General features: G+C 31.2%; 1 protein-coding gene and 1 pseudogene across 1 annotated transcript in view; one reads left to right on the top strand and one right to left on the bottom strand.

The window, feature by feature from the left end:
* The window catches only part of PPM1E (protein phosphatase, Mg2+/Mn2+ dependent 1E), a 125,034-nt gene that overhangs the window by 15,848 nt on the left and 88,902 nt on the right, over positions 1 to 20,284 (top strand). The gene's annotated exons all lie outside the window — the stretch shown is intronic.
* LOC118604305 lies at positions 13,248 to 13,366 on the bottom strand (annotated as a pseudogene).

Raw genomic sequence — 20,284 nt, 5'->3', positions numbered from 1 at the left:
TTTATATGTAAATAATTTTGAATATCAATGACCATTTTCTATGAATGCATTCGAAGTAAAGCCCCATGGCTTTATAACTAAAGACTAAGAAAAGATGTATTAAACATTCTTATCTGCACATTCTTATATTGCTATAAGCACAAATGTCTTTTAGGGCATGATTTCCTGTAATACAGTTTGTGACTAATAGTTTTATTGTTAAGAAATAGTGTGGTTTAGATAGCATTTAACAATACATGTTTTTTCTTATCTTTCCTTAACAACCAAGTGTATTTTAGGTTTACTTATCTGCAAATGTTTTATCTATGATTTTTAAAATATGATATTGTTGATAGAATGCCAGCTGTCTTGGCTTATGCATTGTTGAAGTTGATAAGGGCTAGGTTAAGCTGTAGCAAGCAAGTCCAATACTGATCTTCATCTAGGCATTTCTTTTATTTCTAATATAAATCTTTTCTTGGCCTTTTGTCAAAGATCAAGTGTATTTCTAATGTGATATACTTTGGTCCTATAAACTTAAGCTGTTTTTATAATAATTGTAATTATTAAGATAAAACGAGAAATGCTTAAATAGTGCCTGTAATATAGAGCAACTGGTCCTGGTACTTTGCATATATATTTATTTAATTCTCACAAAAACTAAGTGACATAGGCACCGTTATTACCAGCCACACATTATATGTTTGGAACTGAGATACTGAGTAAGAAATCTTTCCAAGTTCGTACAGCTGGTAAGTGGCTAGGATATGAACCCATACAGTGTGGCTTCAGAGTCAGCATTCTTAACTACTCTATAATAATGTTATTATTTTTTTAAACTAGCCATTAATTTGACTTTGTCTTAGTCATTATCAGGAGCATTTTCCACCAATAAGATGACAAATGTTTCCAAGTGAGAATTTTAAACAAATTCAGTCTACATCTAAACGTTATGTTTTTTGAATTGTCTTAATGCTATTCCTACTTTTACTGATTATATGTAGTAACATCTGGCCTTCTTTACCTAAAATTAGTTGGATATCAAGAGATTGTTTTAGCATGTCATTTTTGGTGTTTGTGATTGTTTGTGATTGCAGTAATAGTCACATCTTCAGCACTGATTGATCCAAGTAAAAATTCAGTCATTTTAATTTTCCGAAGTTATTGAAATACTTAACAGATTTTCATGAAATAAAAAAACTAGATAAATTTGCATACTGATGATTTAAAAAATTATATATAAAGATGTTTAGTAAGTATATATTCTTTCTGGTAAAGGTTACTAAAGTTTTTCTTTACAAAAGAGTGCATTTTTTTTATTGGTATTTTTTGTGATACAAATGAATAAAATATCTGTTCTTGACCTGTGTCATTTCTCATTTTTAATTGTACAAATTGGCCATTTTAGGTATCATTGATTGCTTTGTTTTGATAAATAAATACTGAAGATGTTATCTACCTTGTAAAAATATTTAACTTATGGATGCTATATATTAGGTTGCATTTTAATATATTAATGTATTTAAAAATCTGTCCCTTCAAAAAACACTAACTTGTTTAAAGGTTTAATTGAATACCACCAGTCTCTGTTATAATTAGGACAGTTCAGAAGAAGAGGACACCCAAATTAGAGAAACTCAGAATGGAAAATAAAGAAGAGAGATTTTTTTTTGTTCTTAGAATAAAGGATTCTAAAAAAGTGGACGTGGGCTATAGGAATCTTGAATAAGAAGATCATGGGTATGCCCATTTATGTAGCTCTTAATAACATTATTAGGATTTTTTATCTTTTTAATGCAAATTTATCATCTAGTAAGTAGAAAAACAGTGTGAACATTAAATTATCTGCGGAACTTGAATGGTCACTGTAATTTTAATAGAAAAAGATATTTTTTGTATTTTTTGATCTATGTTGTCATTAATAGTGGACAAGGATAAAGTTTTTATGAACAAAATATTTCTTTTCTAAATTTGACACCAGTATGAAACTTACTCCAAATATTTAAGTTTTTAAAAATGTAAATTGAAGATTTGATTATGCTATTAAAGTACTATTTTACCTGATGGCATAAGGCAAGAGGGGTTTTTAACAAGTATCTTTAGAGGAGTACATAAGGCATTTAATAACTTGAAAGAATGACAGTGTCCTATTTCTCAAATAGACTTTTAATTTATAAGAAAGTTTTTTTATATTTACTTATTCTATATAGAGTTTCTTACTACAATATAAGCCGCTTGAAGGCAGACTTCTCTCTTTTGCTCACCATCTTATCCTCACTATCTAGGATACTGAATGTTTAATACATAGTAGGTTTTCAGTAAGTACCCGATGAATAAATGAATATATACGTATGCATTTTTTATTGTGGTAATATATACATAGCAATTAACATGTTTTAAGTAGCATTTTAATATTTGATTAAAGCACATGCTCATTGTAAGACTTCAAAACTACATGAAAGAACAGAAAAATTGCTTGTATTTTGCTATTTCAAATAGCTATCCTTTAGGAATATTTTTCTTTTTTATGCAAATATATTTATAACTAAATTGAGATCATACTTACATGTATACATATAGTTTTGTGCCCTGCTTCTTTCATTTAACACTTTCAAGTAAGCATTTTTCTAAATCATTAAATATTCCTTGAAGATATATGTTAAAAAGTTGTTAAGGGTTTTAAGTGCAGTTTTGCTCAAAATTCAGAGTAGTAAATATATATTTTACTTTGCGATTAAGACTACACATAAATATTGTAATAAAAGTTGTAAGGCAGTAGTTACCATATGCATTGATTTTTTATTTTATTTTATTTTTTAAAATATGCTTGCTGCATCCCTCCAAACTGATTTTGCAACTTGGTGTAATGGGCTGCAGACTGCACTTGGAAAAGTACTGTTCTCTTATATGAGTATTCTGCAATTCAGTTATGCCTCTTTTATTGGGCAAATTTGGTTTTATCCAATTTTTTGCCAGTAGGTAAAAGTATAAATGTGCGAGCATATTTACCAAAGTAATTCATGCTGATTTTAATAAATCATTGCTAAAGTGTTAAAATGTAAGTCTATTAATAGTTTAATGTCCTTTCAGATTTTTTTCCATGCAAAGATAAGATACATCTTGAATTATTAAAGTTACTTTTATGGTCCTCTGTAGAGTTTAATTTTTCCTTACATTGGTCCTGGGCATTTCATGTTTTTATTAATTTTTTCCCCTAGCTTTATTTATTGAGATATAATTGACACATACTCTTGTATAAGTTTAGGGTATATAACACGTGGACTGATGCATCTGTATATTGAAAATGACTTTCAGATTTTCCTATGCATTCCTTCACTCTCTATATCAATATTAATATCTATATACATAGTTTTTTTCCTAAACAAAAATGAGATGGTTCTACATCTTTTAAATATTCTAATTGTAGATATCTTTTTATATCAACAGGTAAAGATTTACTCATTCTTTTGTCTGCTTTCTAGTACTCCATTAGAGTTAGATCATAATTTAAATTTTTCATTGTCAGTGAAAATTCATGCTGCTTTTTTGTATTTTAAAGAATGCTGCCATGGCCATTTCATTTCTTGTGCGTAGATCTTTGTGTACGTCTGCACATGTTATTGCAGAAGGAATTCCTGGACTCAAGATTGTTAGAATATAGTGTCTACAAATTAAAAAAATATTTAGTTCTTCAAATTAGTTTTGGAACGTGCACTACCTCCAGTAGTATATGAGAGAAAGAATTTCCCCATGGCATTGACACTAGATATTCTCAACCTTGATTTTTGTCAATCCAATGAACTAAAATGATTTGTTTAATTTGAATGTATTAGTTTAACATCTTTTCATATGCTTATTGGATATTTGTATTTCTTCTACAAACAGTTGATTATTTCCTTTGTAAATTTTTGTATTTATTGATTTGTGGGACATCTATATGCATTATGGATTAGCTGTTTGAGTGTTATTTGTTGCAGATGGCTTCTATAAATTATCTTTTGAAACTTTATTATGGAATCTTCATATAGAAATTTTACATTTTTGTACTTCATAGATTAGCTATTTTGTTTTCTTTATGGCTTCTGAGATTTGTCATGTTTTAAAGGGTATAGTTAATCTTCCCTACCTATTTTCTTGTATTTTCCTCTGAGTATAGCTTTTTATATTTATTCATTGAGAATTAATTTTTATATTTCACACTATTACATTTAGCTACTTAAAATTGACATGTCTAATTATTCTAATAACTAAAGAGCTCTTACAGTTAGGAAGATTAGTGAGCTTTGAAGGGAGTTCTAATTTTGGTAAATGCTTGAATTGACAGTAGATATAGTTGCCTAGAGCATGAGTATAAGATTGATAAGCAGTTGGAGTAAGAGTAGATATTTTCTAGAAGGAAAACATTTAAACAAAAGTGTAGATTTCTTAGCAGGCTTCGTGGCCAACCAAGTTCATTTGAAATATAACAGTAGGTGTTTGACAAATATTTCTCTCTTAGAATGTAAAGGGAAAATATTTACACCTTTGTGTGAGAAAAAGCTTTGAAGGGATACATACCAAATTATTAGCAATGATTTTTCTCTGGATGATGAGATTTCAGATATATTTAAATTTTTTTCTACCTACTATATTTTAAATATCAAAAAATGTTATTTGTTTATTAAAAATGATATGGGGGATGGTAAAGGATGCAGTAAAAGGGTACTGTTGCTCTGGATCTATTTACAGCTAAAGAAGAATTGCCTGGTTGCTAGGAATGAAAGAAACCTTTGGAAACAAAGCTGACTCTATCATTATAGACTTTTACAATTATATTAAGAAACAAGAATAAGGAGAATAAATGCCTACTTAATGTTAACAACATCCATATTTTCTGTCAAGGAGAACAAACAGTCTTTATGCTGTAATAACAAATCATTTAGTAAAAAATATAAAAACTACTGAAGGTAGGAGATAAAATAATGCATAATTCTACCATCCTTACACAACGTTACTATTTTGTGTATTCCCTTCTAGTCCCCTCTCCATAAATATATAAATTTTATAGAGTTGCAATCATATAATAATTATACATTTTGCACACTTTTCAAATTGCTATATAGATTTCCAAAGTATTTTGTTGTTGCCTAATGTTCCATCTACAGGCTATACATAGTATAATAAATTAGTCCCGTATTTTGAATATTTGGGTTTACTCTAATTTTTTATTTGACTAATATTGCAATTATAATCTTTGTGCATAAGCTATTAGCCTTCCATTGAATAATTTCCTTAGATAAGTTTCTGGAAGGATTTTTTTCTAAACATATATTGAAAACCAGCTAAAGACAAGTTGTATAATTTTGATTTGGGGAATTCTAGGGTGTGTGTTTTTGTTGGCTCATTTAATATAACAACAGCAGCTGATATCTCTGACTGGGTCAGGCAATGTGCCAAATAGTTCATTGTATTTAATTTTCTCACAAGTTCTATTAGATAAGGGAGTCAAGGCTCAGAAATGTTTGCTATATTGCCCAAAGTTAATACTAATAATAAATGGCAAAGATTATGTATACAGGGCTGTGTGACTCCAAAACTCCACTGGCTCCCAAATTGGACAGCAGCAGTTATAATGACACTATTCCTACGGTAGTAGGCTATATGAGATTACCTATTTTGTGCAGAAGTTCTCTGAACATACATGACTTGTTAAGTAGTAATGCATTATTAGCCCAAAATTTGTTTTTTAAAAATGGAAATCTAAAGACTGACTGACTTTTCTCTGTAGATTTAATAATTCATTATTCTTGGATTCCATGAACTACTCAATTTATATTACTCCCATTTGTATAGTGTTTGACATTCAGAGGGTTTAGAGAATATGCATAACCACTATAGAAATTGTTTCACTCAGTAAATAAATGCTACAATAAAAAAGAAAATGAAAAATGAATCAGAAATACTCAAATGTAAATCAAAATTTCTTGATAGCTTAAAGGTATAAATTTTAGTATTTGAGGAGAATATACACCATAGCATTTCTGATCAAGACATCTAAGACCTATATAATGTAGATTTAATGAACAGTGTTCAGCTGTTAGTAGCTATTTCAATTGTAGAATTATTACATGTGTTTAGTATTTGAAATAATTATCTACAAATCAGTTATTGTTATAGCCTGAAATATGAAGGGGAAAATCACAATTATAAGAATAAAATAATGCTTAAAAAGAAACAGTAATTTTGAAATGCTAATAGTCTGGGAAAAAAATGGCTTCTGTCACATTCAGGGATAACAGTTTTCTTTCAAGCCCGAAAATGCCAGTTCCAGGATTCTATTTTCACAGTCTTTCAGCACATCAAACTGCATAAAGTCTTTCTTTCCTTGATTTTCATCCAAAAAGACTATTTCCTCAAGATTAACAAGGCAACTGGAGTTATTTGTATGCCCTAGACAGAAGAATGAGCCTTTTCAGTCTGTTAGAATAATAGTCTTTCTTTAAGGTGTAGCTTCAAGAGAGATTCATATGTAATTGTGAGGGAAGAGAGATGTATTTACTTAGCAGAAGCAGCCCATTTCATCAAATGGCAGTTCTCTGAATTTGTTTCTTTTTAGCTAGAGTTAGTTGATCAGTTTTTGTTTTTTGTAACATTTAAAAGAATGTTCAATTTGTTTCTGTTCCTATTCCTTGCTGCCATTGAGGAGGTAGACAGAGAAGAATTTTTCATATTTAAGAATATAATTGCAATCAAAGTATTAGTGGAGAATTTGAAGACTTGAGGCCTAGTACTCTTCTCTGCTTTTCAGTGTCTGATGACAGTAGCAGGGAGTTAGATGCTATTATGAAGACAAATCCTATCACCTAAAGAGTTAAGGTGAATTTAGTGAAATGGCCTTTAGATAAAATGATTTTTGATAAACTTACTTTTGGGCAATGATCCAGAGCTCACTTAAGCAGCCAGATCACCTGAATTAATCCTAATGAAGAGGCAGATACTTCCACTATATTGCCTTCATGTCCTTAAAATTGAGACTTTTCATGACAGACCACAGAATGGACTATCAGACCTAACATATAAAATGTACATCTGTTTTGGACTGGAAGATTGCCTAGTCACAGCAATTAAATGACCCTTTCTCTCTTTTATGATAGACTTCTGCATCTCTAGCCTCATACTCTCACTGGAGCTCAAGCCCATATTTCCAAGAGAACATAGAAAACATGGTCACTTTTCATTTGAGTACAACCAAATCAATATTCTGCCTCTTTCCTCTTCAAATAGCACTTCTTTAGACTTTCTAAAGACTCATAGTCATCTTGTTCTTTTCCATCCCTACTTTTATTCAGTTATTCCCCAATTTCTATCGCTTTTTGAAAAGTCTCATTCTCCATTCTTATTGCAACGACTTTATTTCACATCTTCATTACTCTACCTTCTAGTTTTCCTGCTTACATTCTTCTCTCTAGTAGTAGGTTAAATTTATACTGCTTCCATCATATGTCTCTCTGAAGTAATCAATCCCCCAAACTGCAAAATTTGCTAGGTAACCTTTCAGAGTCAATGTAGGGTGTTGTATCGGAAGATTCAGCTGTAGTGCTTTTTTTGACTGACTTGACATTTACCTGTTGTCTGAACAAAAGGCATCTTTATTCTTATTCTTTCTACTGAAATGACTTTTAGCTGTGCCCCTTTGCATGGTCCTAGCCTGTTGCCTTCTCCTGATGTGGCACACAAGAACACTGTTTACCTAATCCCATACTCCCATACTCTCAATTTATCAAGTAACCTAATTTCTCAGGCTTCAGTTAGATAGTCTTAGGATCTCTTCCCCTGATTACTGCTTTCCCTCTGCCCCTCCCCCCGCCTCTCTCAAATACCTAAGATTGTTGGTGTTCTGTAAAGCATGTATCGCTATTTTTAAGTAGCCAGGGTTTTCTTTTGAGATATAATTGGCATAACATTCATTTCATATGGACAATATAATAACTAGATATTTGTTTATATCTCAAAATGATCACAAGTCCACACATAATTAACATTTTTTTTTTGTGATAACTGTTAAGATCTACTCTCAGTAACTGTGGTCTTCATGATGTATATTGTATCCCATGACTCCTCTGTAACTGGAAATTTATACCTTTTGAACTCTCTTTACCCATTTTGCCCACTCCCCATCCCATGCCTCTGGCAACCATTTATCTGCTCTGTATGAGTCTGATTTTTTGTTTTTGTTTTTTAAATTCCACATATAAGTGAGATGATACAGTATCTGTCTGACTTTTCACTTAGCATAATACCTCAAGGTCCATCCATGTCTCAAATGGCAAGACTTCTTTTTTGGTGGCCGAATAATATTCATATATATATTCATATTACATTTTCTTTATTCATCCATTGATGGACACTTAAGTTACTATCATATCTTGGCTATTGTAAATCATGTTGCAGTGGACATGAGGGTGTAGATCTTTTTGAGTAGTGTTTTTATTTTCTTTAAATACCCAGAATTGCTGGATCATATAGTAGTTCTATTTTTAATTTTTTGAGGAAACTCCATTCTGTTTTCCATAGCGGTTGCACCAATTTACATTCCTACCAATAGTGCACAAATGTTCCCTTTTCTCCATATCCTCATCAACACTTGTTATTACTTGTCTTTTTGATAATAGCCATTTTAACAGGTGTGAAGTGCTATCTCATTGCGTTTTTGATTTGTATTTCCCTGATTAGTGATATTGAATATCTTTTTATATACTTGTTGGCCATCTGTTTGTTTTCTTTGGACAAGATGTAGTCTTTTATTCTATCAATAGCCTCTGTAGTCCTTACTCAAAATTTTTCCATTATTCCCCACATGACCTTTCTATCTAATTTTTATTTTGTTGTCCTTCAGCGAGTTATCTCCACTCAGGTTTACCTGACACTTTTCTTCCTTGCTTCCTTTACCCACACACTATCCTATTCTCACCTTTACATCTACCTTTGCATGTGTCTGTCCCCTTCCCTTGAGTAGCCTTTCTTCTCCTTTATGCTTATGCATATCCTTTGGGAGCCATTTTAAGTCTACTTCCTCTCTGAAACTTCCTGGAGGATTCAAATTTAAGTATATCACTCTTTCCTGAGCTTTTTTTTAAAAAAATTATTTTTTGGTGACATTGGTTAACGAAATCCAGTAAGTTTCAGGTGTACAATTTAACAGTAAGGCACACACATATATATATTGCATTATGTGTTCCCCTCCCATAGTTAGATTTCTTTCTGGGGTCACATATTTGATCCCTTTTTCCCCATCTACCTCCCTCCTCCTTCCTCCCCTCTCCCCTTTTGTAATTCCCTGAGCTTTTATTTTGCTTCTTTTTGTTTCCAAGGACATGACTCTCACTATATCCCCACCTTATTAACATAATGGATTGTTTACAGTTTTTCAAGTGTTCCTCATGTTTCTACTGCCTTTTTAGTGGGTATTTAATGATTCTGTAAGCTTGGCATATACTCTTTGCTCTCCTCTTTTTTTCTCTTGCTCTCCTATTTTTTTATTCCATTTGAACTTGATTCTATTATTTCTTCTTTTGAACTTTCCTGGTTTCTTAACTCCCTTCATTTTTTACCTCAAGTCCCTGTTCTCTTCCTGTTTGGTAATTTCTTCCTATGACCCATCTCTCCCTATAGGTAGATGTAGATTTATAAAGTAGTGTACATATGTCTACACTGTTGCATATAATGCACTGACATTTCACATTTTATAATGCATTTTAAATGCTTTTGAAATGTTATGTTTAATTTATCTAAGCTTTTCTTGTTATAATACCTTGAATTATCACAGTTGAAATATGAACTGTCACCACTTAGATTCGTAATGTTGATAATTTTTCAACATGGTTATTCTTGAGTTTGGTGTTCTGTGTTTAAGCTGTAAATACTCATTATAAGTATCACCTAAGACCAAGTCTAGATCAGTTTTAAATTATAGTTATTCAGCTTGTGTTAAAGTTTAGTATGTTTAAAAATGTTAAATAATTAAATACTTTTAACAGCTCTACATTTTGATTGTCTGTGGGACTTTACCTTGACATTGACCTTTATCTTTTGATTAAGTATTATTTACTTTGTTTTTCTCTTCAATATTTATATAAACATTTAACATAGAGAATGTAGAAGGAATTGAACAATGAATACCCACAACTTTGATTCTACAATTAACGTTTTACTATATATTTGCTTTATCACGTTTTATCATTTAAAATCCTTCTATCCACCTTATATTTGGTTATATTTTAAAGTTGCAGACTTTGCCTCTAAATCCCTAAAGCAGCAAATAGTTTATGACAGTTCAACATTTATTTTTTTAAGTAAAATTTACATATAATACAATCCATAAATCTTAATTATACCATTTCATGAATTTAGACAAATGCATATATATCTGAGAACTCAAACTGCTATCAGGATTAGAATATTCCTATGATTTTAGAAGTTTTCCTCATGCCCTTTCTCAGTTAGCCCCCACCCACATCTCCTAGAGGAACCACTCATCTTTTTTCTACCACAGATGAATTTTGCCTTTTTTAGAACCTCACATAAGTAGAATAATACAATACCTACTCTTTTGTGTAAGGCTTCTTTCAGACAGCTTTTTTTTTTTTTTTTAGGTTTATCCATTTTATTGCAAAGAAGTTTTCTTTTTTTCTGAATATTATTCTGTTGTATGAATGTACCACAGTTTTTTCATTCATTCCCTTATTAATGGACATCTGAGCTATTTCCAGTTTTTGACATGAATAAAGCTGCTATGAAATTCTTGTGTGAGACTTTTTGTGGACACATACTTTTATTTCTCTTTAAGTAAAAACCTAGGAGTAGAAATGCTGGGTTATTATTTAGGTATACGTTTAGTTTTTAAGAAACTGCTTGATGTTTTCCCAACTTGTCATACCATTTTATGTGACCACCAAAAATGTATGAGTTCCAGTTACTTCATGTTTTCACCAACATTTGGTGGTGTCAGTCTTTTTAATTTTGGTTATTCCCCTGGTTGTATAATAGTATCTCATTGTGGTTTTTGCACTTCCCTGATGACTTATGATGTTGAGGATTTTTCATGTGCTTATTAGCCATTTATATAACTTCCTTTGTGAAGTATTTATTTAACTGTTTTGCCCATTTGTAAATTGAGTTGTCTTTTTGTTATTGAGTTCGTCATTTATTCTGGAGACCAGTCTTTGTTGGATATGTTTTGCAGATATTTTCTTATATTGTGTGAATTGTCTGTTTTTTAATGCGAGCAGAATTTTGAAAATTTGATGAATATTAGTTTTTTCTCATATTGTTTTTGCTTCCCTGCTATTAGAAACCTTTGCTTCTCCCCAAGTTATAAAGATATTCTCCTATGTTTTCTTATAGAAACTTTATGATTTTTAGCTTTATGTCTAGATCTCTGATTCATTACGAATTGTTGTATGCAAAGTGAGGTAGAGACTGAGGATCACTTTTTTTCATATGGATATTCAGTCGTTCTGGTACCATTTATTGAAAAGATTTTTCATTTGTCATTGGATTGCTCCGGTGCCTTGTTGAAAACCAGTTGATTGTATAAATATAGTTTTTTTCAGTTCCTCTTGTTTTGTGATCTACTTGTCTATTTGTACGCCAGGACCATGCTCTTTTGATTACTGTAGTTTCATCCTAAGTCTTGAAATCAGGTAATGTAAGTCCTTCAACTTTTTCCTTTTTTAAGATTACTTTGGATTTTCTAGATTTTCTGCATTTTCATATAGATTTTAGAATCAAGTTGTCTGCTTCCACAGTATTCTGGTGTGGATATGATTGAGACTGTATTGAGAAAAAATATATATATCAATTTGGGAAGTATAGAAATCTTAATATTGACTCTTCCAATCCATGAATATTACATGTATCCCGTATTTTTAGTTTTCAGTGTAGAAGTCCTGCATGACTTTTATTCATTAGGAAATTTATTCCTAATTTATATTTTTTGAAGCTATTGTAAATATAATTTTAAAAAGTACTATTTTCCTAATTGCTTACTATTATATCTTAAAATGCAATTGGTCTATGGCCATGACACCCTGAACATGCCCAATCCCATTTGATATCAAAAGCTAAACAGGGTTGGGCCTGGTTAGTATTTGGATGGGAGACCACCTAGGAAGACCAGCTGCTGTGTTAAAAAATAATAATAAAAAATAAAAATAAAAAATGCAATTGATTTTTGTATGTTAATCTTGTATCCTGCAACATACAACTATTCTTTTTAGTGATTGTTTTGTATATTTTCTAGGATTTTCTATGTAAACAAATTATATCATTTGCAAGCAGGCAGTTTTACTTCTTCCTTTTCAATCTTTATGCTTTTCTCCCCTCTTTGCCTTATTGTACTGTCTAGAACCACCAGTACAATGTTAAATGAAAGTGAGAAGAATGAACATGATTGCTTTGCCCTTGATCTTAGGGGGAACAAATGTCAATATGTCACCACTAAGTATTATGGTAGATGTTTTTTACATGCCCTGTGTCAGGCTAAGGAAGTTTCCATTCTGCTTCTGATTTTCTGAGAGTTTTTATCATGAATGGATATTGAATTTTGTCGTTTTGTTTCTGCATCCATTTAAATGATTATTTTGTCCTTTATTCTGCTAATATGGTGAATTACCTTTATTGGTTTTTATTTTTTATATTAAACCAACTTTGCATTCCTTGGATAAACCTCCTTTAGTCATGGTATATTTTTAGATATTACTAGAGTCAATTTGCTAATTTATTTTTAGATGTTTACATCTTTATTAATAACCTGTAATTTTTTTTCTTTCCTTCCCCTCTTCCCTTTTCTTTCTTTCTCTTTCTTTTTTTCTCTTTTTCTCTCCTCCTCTCTCCTTTTCTTTTTTCTTTGTACATTCTCTGGTTTTATTAGTAGGTTATGTTGAACTCATGAAATGTTTAAAAGTATTCTCTTTCATTTTCTGAAGGAGTTTGTAGAAGATTGATGTTCTTTAAGTGTTTGATAGAATTAACCAATAAACCATTCTGGGCCTGGAGCTTTCTTTGTGGAGAGGTTTTTGATAACAAATTCAATTTCTTTAATAGATGTAGGGCTATTCAGATTTTCTATTTCATTTTATATAAGTCTCAGTAAGTGGTATTTTCCAGAAAATTCATCTATTTCATTTTTCTTTTATTTTTTATTTTCTTTATTTTTTTTAGGCAAGGGACCCCTTGGTTGACCTCATAGATTGCAAGGACCCTGTCAGTTTACAATCCCTGATTTTGTAGGCCTGCAGCACCTGGTCTTCCTAGGTGGTCTCCCATCCAAATACTAACCAGGCCCGATCCTGCTTAGCTTCCGAGATCAGATGGGATTGGGCTTGTTCAGGGTGGCATGGCCGTAGACTCTTCTGTTTCGTTTAAATTGTCAAACTTATTGGCATAAGATTGTTCATAATATTACTTTATTATTTTAATGCCCGTAGAATCTAGGGTGATATCCTCTTTCATGTCTCACACTACTGTTCTATTTATTTATTTTTTGACTAGTTTAGTTAGGATATCAATTTTATTAGTTTTATCAATTTTGTTGATCTTTTCAAAGCACAGCTTTTGACTTTATTTTCTCTATTGTTTCCTGATTTGTACTTCACTGATGATAGTTCTTTGTTACTTCTTTCCTTTTACTTATTCTGGGTTTTCTCTGCTCTTATTTTTCTCTCTTTTTTAAGGTTGAACCTTAGGTCATATATTTTCTTGTTTTCTAATATAGGCAATGAATGAATTGAGTTCAAATACTTGGTACTTATACTATTTCATTTTCTTTTTGTTATTTCATACTGGCTTATCTTGCCATCTTTGGAAAAAAACAACAGTATCCAAAATCATAGTTTCAGGAAGGAAAATACTAAATAAGTATGTATAATATGCACAAAATACTTATTAGTATTAGTGTTAAGTCCCATTTTCTGGCAGATATGTCAAAAAATGCTATACAAAAATGTAAAATTATCCTCCTCTTTTGGAAAGTGAGTCATCACTAATTATTCTTTCTATAAGCGAAAGGTAGAATTTAAAACACACAGGATAATTTTTTAAAAAAGTTAACTATGTAAAACTAAGACCATTTTTTAATGTTTTTTTTTTCATACTCCTAAATATTAAGTGTAATAATTTTGACAGCAACAGTTCATGTGTTAAGTTTTGGAGTTTAGAAATATTGTTTACTAACTATAAATAAATCTCATCAGGGTAAGAAAGGTGCCATTTCTATAAGAAAGATGCATTTAATCTAGTGGTACTATATGATGCCAAACAGTATGAAACATTTATTAAGCTATGTAATAAATAGGACTCGGTTCTACTATATCCCTGAAGTGCTAATAAATTTTTAACAAGAAAAAGTAGGAAAACCAGAGTGTTTTCCCTTCTACAGTGCCCTAGGTGTTTTTCTATTTTTGACAAAACCACCCATACTATTTCCAGAAAAACGTTTGCTAGCTTTTCAAATCTTACATTACAATGTTGAGTCAGATTCTGCTAAGTGTGGGGGATCTCAGATACAACTTTATATTACTAAAGAAAATTGTCCTGGTTTGCCTTTTATTAAAAAAAAAATTGTTGTGTGTGTCTAGTTTTAAATTTTTACTGTTCAGAGTTTTCCTTGTGTTTCCATAGCCACCAAAAGGAAATATTAGATAGGGAGAAGAGATATTATAATGGGGTAATTATGAATAATCATGAACAAGCACCTACTATCAGATAGACCTATGCCAGCTCTGCCAAAGTAGCACTGGACTTGGTCCAAAAGAGCATTGTACCATTTAGGTAACTTCTTAAAGCCTCAGCTTCTTCATTTATGAAATAGTGATAGGGTTATTATGAGCATTAAATGATCAAATTATATGCAAAGCACTTAGCACAGTGCCTGGCCTATGGCAAGTGCTTATTATTATTAAAGATTTAAAATGTCATACTTTATTAATAGTAAACTAAAAGTTGCAATGTTAATTTTTAATTGGCTTAATTAATGATTTTCAATTGTGTTTATTTTATGTGCTTTATGTTAATAAAACTTGGAAAATGTAAAGATAATCTAGAGATATTCTTAATGATTCAAAGATAAGGTTTTTTATCATATACATATGTATATAGTTGAAGCAAAATGAATTGTTCATTCCAAGTAGGGATAATTTTTATATATTAATTGGTCAAGGTAAGTGCCTCCTGACAAGACATGAGAAAAAAGGAGACTCAGGACTTACTATATACCAAATACTCTGCATACTTTACTTAACTCTTTTAGCCGCCCTCTGAAAGTAGAAAGTGTCTCCATTTTTCAGGTAAGTAAACAAACATCAGGAAATAACTTGCTAATGTCATGTAGCTTGTAGCAGCAGAATTGGGATTTATATCAATCGACTCAAATCTGTCTTTATTACTATAATTTTGCTGAGAAAATTAATATGATCAGAAATGTAAAATATGTGGAAAGAGGGCTATAGATGGAAAAAGTTTATTGTTGACACGATGGGGATTGATTTGAAAGAGTAATTAGATCTCTTTTTCTACTAATAAATGGTTTAAAAAATGTGATGGGGAAAAACTCAGTGTGTGAGTTTCCAGCCTTTTGCTCTTCCTCTGTGTGCTAATGACAGTCTTGCCGTTGCTTATTCAACTACTTCCCTTTCTCCTCCCTCTGAATGCAGCGTTTGTCACACTAGGTCTTTTGGGGGATTTGTAATACAGGAATGAGAGATGAGGAAGTAGAGGAATATGAAAGTAGCCACTGCAGGATAGCCTAATCACATTATTTTATGTTTTCTACTTTGTTACCGTCATGGTTATATTAAACAGAAAAAATTTAAGAAGGACTTTTTATGGGAGGTCTTCAGATCTTACAGTGAATGCTGATAGCTCCTGATTGCAGCAACATCAGAAAATGTTTTATGTTGGTAGTTGTTGAACTTGGTTTACTCTGTTATTCTCTCTGTTTTTGTATAAGTTTGATATTTTTTATAGTTTTTTTTTTTACCCTAAAAAGAATGTTTTAGTGAACATACTTGATTGTTAGGCTTCCCCTCTAATTCTGGAATGTCAGAACTATATCTTGTATATTATTGTTATACATTTTAGAGCACCTTATACATAGTAGCCACCCAATAAACAACTGAGTTGAATTGAATATAATATTTAGTTGCTCAATTTTAAATGTAAGTAATATTTAAGCAGTGGTTGGTATATAAAGTGAAAATATGCTTTTTGGCTAATTTTGTCAGGCGAGAAAATCACCTGATGGTTGTAGAACTCTGAATATACTAAAACCATTGAATTGTATACTTTAAATGAATAAGCTTTATAATATGTGAATTATATCTCAATTAAAAAAGAATGTTAAAAAGCACAAAGAAAAACTATAGAATGGGAAAAGATATATGTAACACATATAACTGATAAAGGAAAGAACTCCCACAAATCAATAAGGAAAAGACAACTCTATAGATAGACAAATAACAGGAAAAGGCATTCTACAAAGCGAAAAGAATAGTTAAGAAACATATTTAAAAGATGCTCAATTTCATTAGAGATCAAAGAAATGCAAATTATAAACTCAATGAAACAAACTTTTTACACCTACCAAATTTGTAGAAATTAAAGAATTGGATCATCCCAAATATTGACAAAATGCAGAAAAAACAAGAACTCTTATACACTGCTGGTGGACATCTCAACTGGTACAACCCTTTGATCTAGCATTTTTATTCCTAGGGTGTGTGTGTGTGTGTGTATGTGTGTGTGAGAGAGAGAGAGATATGTATGTCCTCGTTGATCTATAATGCCACCTTTATTGAGTGTTCATATTTTCATGGGCCTACTTCTAGGCTCTCTATTATTTTAAATTTGTTTATAAGTGCACCAGCTTTGTTCTTTAGTTTTAAAGTAAGTCTAATAGGGTCAGCTTCTTCAGGAGTGTTCCTCAGGAATGTTTTGTTTATTCGTGACCCTTCATTCTTCTATTATAAACTTTAGGATTAACTTGTTAAGTCTTAAGAGAAATCCTGCTATATTGTTATTGAACTTATATATTGAATTACTTTGAATTTCTAGACCATTTTGAATAGAATTTTCATGAAGATAATAAATCTCCATTTATTTAGGTCTTTAATGTCTTTCAATCAAATTTAATAATTTTCTTTATAGAGCTCTCATACTCTTAAATTTATTTCTAGGAGTATATAAGGAAGAGGAGGGGGGGATTAATGTCAATTTAAAAAATGGCTTTATTGATATATAAGTTATACACCATAAAATTCACCCATTTTAAGTGTGTAGCTCAATGATTTTTTAGCAAATTTTCAGAGTTGCCCAAGAATCACTATGCTCCAATTTTAGAACTCTTTCATCACCTCAAAAGAAACCTTACTATCCATTGGCACTCTTTGTTCCTTCCCGTGACTCCATACAACTACTAATCTAGTAAACACACACACACACACACACACACACACACACACACACACACACTTTTTTTTTTATTTTGGACATTTAAAAATACACTAAAGTCAAGAGAATAGAACAATGACTCCAAAACAACCAATATGGTCAAACTTGTTTTTCGTTTCCTCCAACTTTGATCTAACTTCTCCCCTGGATTATTGGATTATCTATCTATCTACCTAGTCATTCATTTATTTATTAAAAATTATGGTGACATTGGTTAATGAAATCCAGTAAGTTTCAGGTGTACAATTTAGTAGTATCATCTAGTATCTAGTAAGTATTCAAAGCAGTATTCAAAACCATTCATTAATTACTTTGATAAATCTCTTAAATCTTTTGATCTCTAGCGATTCCCTATCACTTTATTTATTTACTTACTTACTTACGCCACCTATTCGTTGAGGAAGCCAGATCATTTTTTGGTAGACTCTCTCACATTCTGGATTCTTCCTTTTCTGTTAACTTCATCTCTGTTTCCATTTTGCATCTGAACAAATTCTTCAGATCTGCCCTCTAGTGCAAACTGTAAATTCTCACTTCACGTTCACCTAACCCTGCTGCTTAACCTGTCCACTAAATTTGTAATTTTATTACATGTTCAGATTCTAGAAATTCTTTGAGGTTCCTTTTCAAATCTCTCTGTCCATTGAATAGAGTCTTCTAAGGCATATTTTTATATACACTGTCTTTGTGGGTCCGAGTCTTGCATTTATATTTCTGCTGACCCTTAACCACAGTGACTTGCTTCCTGTGTTTTGTCATTTTGATTATGCATTTGTCTTTTATCTCAAAGTGACCTTCATAGGTCAGCCAGCATTTTTAGGTGACCTATATTGAGGTTTTGTTTTTTTTCAGGGTAAATTAGTATTCCATTTGCCTGAAATAGAAGATATGCAATATTTTAAGTTAGTTAGGAAAAAAACAGGAGAAGTAGTGTATCTATATAGCAGCCTAAAGTGAAACTCTGCCTTTTGAAATAGAAATTTAGAATTTATTCTTTACACTATCTTATCAAAAGTGAATCCTCTTAGCAATCAAATTGTCTTTCATCTTCAAAATCTGTTGAAATTTTTATATATTGTACAATCAGAATAAAATTAACTGGAAAAAATGGAGACCTTTTTATATAACTTGTCTTAAACTGTGGGAATCTATATAACTGAAGTGTCCTGTTTTACCTGTGTCCATAAGATGTTCCTAATAATATTGATTCGCAGGTATAAATTGAAAGAATTTGTGCTGTCCCTTTAATGATACAATTTTATTTTTGCAGTTCATTAACTGGAGAAGAAAAAAATTTATTAACATTGTTATCCTTTGTCATTAAAAGATGAAAGGTGAAAGTTAAAGGCATGATGGATATCTCAGAATTTCATTTTATTTTTTTATACTCTCTAAACCCTAAGAATGAGGAGTTCTAATATAGTCTGTTTAGCATGTTTATGATGCTGAATTCATAGCAAAATATGTGTTTGATTTTAGTTTTACATTCTGTCATTAAAAATGGTAGAAGAGTATGACATTTCTTTTTTTTTAGTCTGAATATAATCTACTCACCTCAGGTGATATATTTACTTTTCAGCCTTGTTCGAGGTATATATTTTATTTTAATCACAAATAGCACAGATTGTTTTACTCTGACGGTTTTCTCAAGTCCTTTCAGAAGCAAGTGGAATACAGTTCATGAAAGATGAACAATAATCTTTTTTCCTTCGATTCCTGTGGCTCAATGTTAAGGCCCAAATGATGTTGCATATTTGTGTGTGTGTTTTTGTTTTTTAAGACAGTAGCCATAAAAATTTGTGAAATGAGAGAAATATATTGGATCACTGCCTATAAGATATAATGTTCATCATTGTCAAGATATTTCATATGTTTACTTTTTCTCCCCGGAAGAAAACCCAAGCTCTTTTGTAGCAGAGACTGTCTTCTATTTGTGTATATATTTCCGCCCTCTTTTCGTCAAACTTTAGGCTCCAACTTAAAATAGTTTTATCTTGGCTAGCTTTTACAATGGGATCGTCTTAGCCTCTTTCTCATGAAAACATCACAACTTGGCATTTCTTTACCATAGAAGAACTGTGAACATGGTAGAGAAAAGTTAAATTTAAGCTGACTTGGTGGGACTTCCATCTTTGTGGGAAAATCTTAAGATGTCTTTCTGGGGCATTTGCTTTTTCATATATCCAGATTGTTGCTTATCCCAATTAAAATAGATATAGGAGACTACTGTAATTAGCTAATCTTATCATTCTTGCCAGGACAGTAGGGGTTGTTCATGTGAACACATTCTGCTGCCAGCATCGGAGAGTTAGAACATTGTGTTTATTTGAGAGGATTTGCATATGAACAATTTGGTTTAAAGATTAAATGAAGAAATAAATTCTATTGGTAAACCTTTTAAAGATTGGTTAATCTTTTAAAGAAAAATTATTAAATTATGGAGTTCACATTTAAAGCATTGGATATTATACTGAATGTTGTAGAAATTAAAATTTCTGTATATATTTCATTTAAAAGAGATATTTTTTTTTAAGCTTTCCTCTTTTTTGAGCAGTGGACAATGATCTGGAGGTGACCCAGCAACAAATTGGAACATGGAGCAGAACTAGGTGTACTGTGTCAGGGAGTCCAATTCAGTGTATATTTACGACATACAAGGAACTTTCATAGAAACTGGTAAGGAAGAAAGGTTCAGGTGAATATAAGGATGAATAAGAAATAGTCTCTTAATATAAAATCCAGTGGGAGAAATAGATCAGTAAATAATAGAAAATAGAATGAAACAAGTAAACAGTTCTCAGTAACATGCTGTAGGGGAATA

Source organism: Rousettus aegyptiacus, unplaced genomic scaffold (assembly GCF_014176215.1).
Source record: "Rousettus aegyptiacus isolate mRouAeg1 unplaced genomic scaffold, mRouAeg1.p scaffold_m13_p_6, whole genome shotgun sequence".
Taxonomy (NCBI): domain Eukaryota; kingdom Metazoa; phylum Chordata; class Mammalia; order Chiroptera; family Pteropodidae; genus Rousettus; species Rousettus aegyptiacus.
The sequence above is the reverse complement of the archived record's forward strand: the minus strand, read 5'-3'. Positions and strand labels throughout refer to the sequence as shown.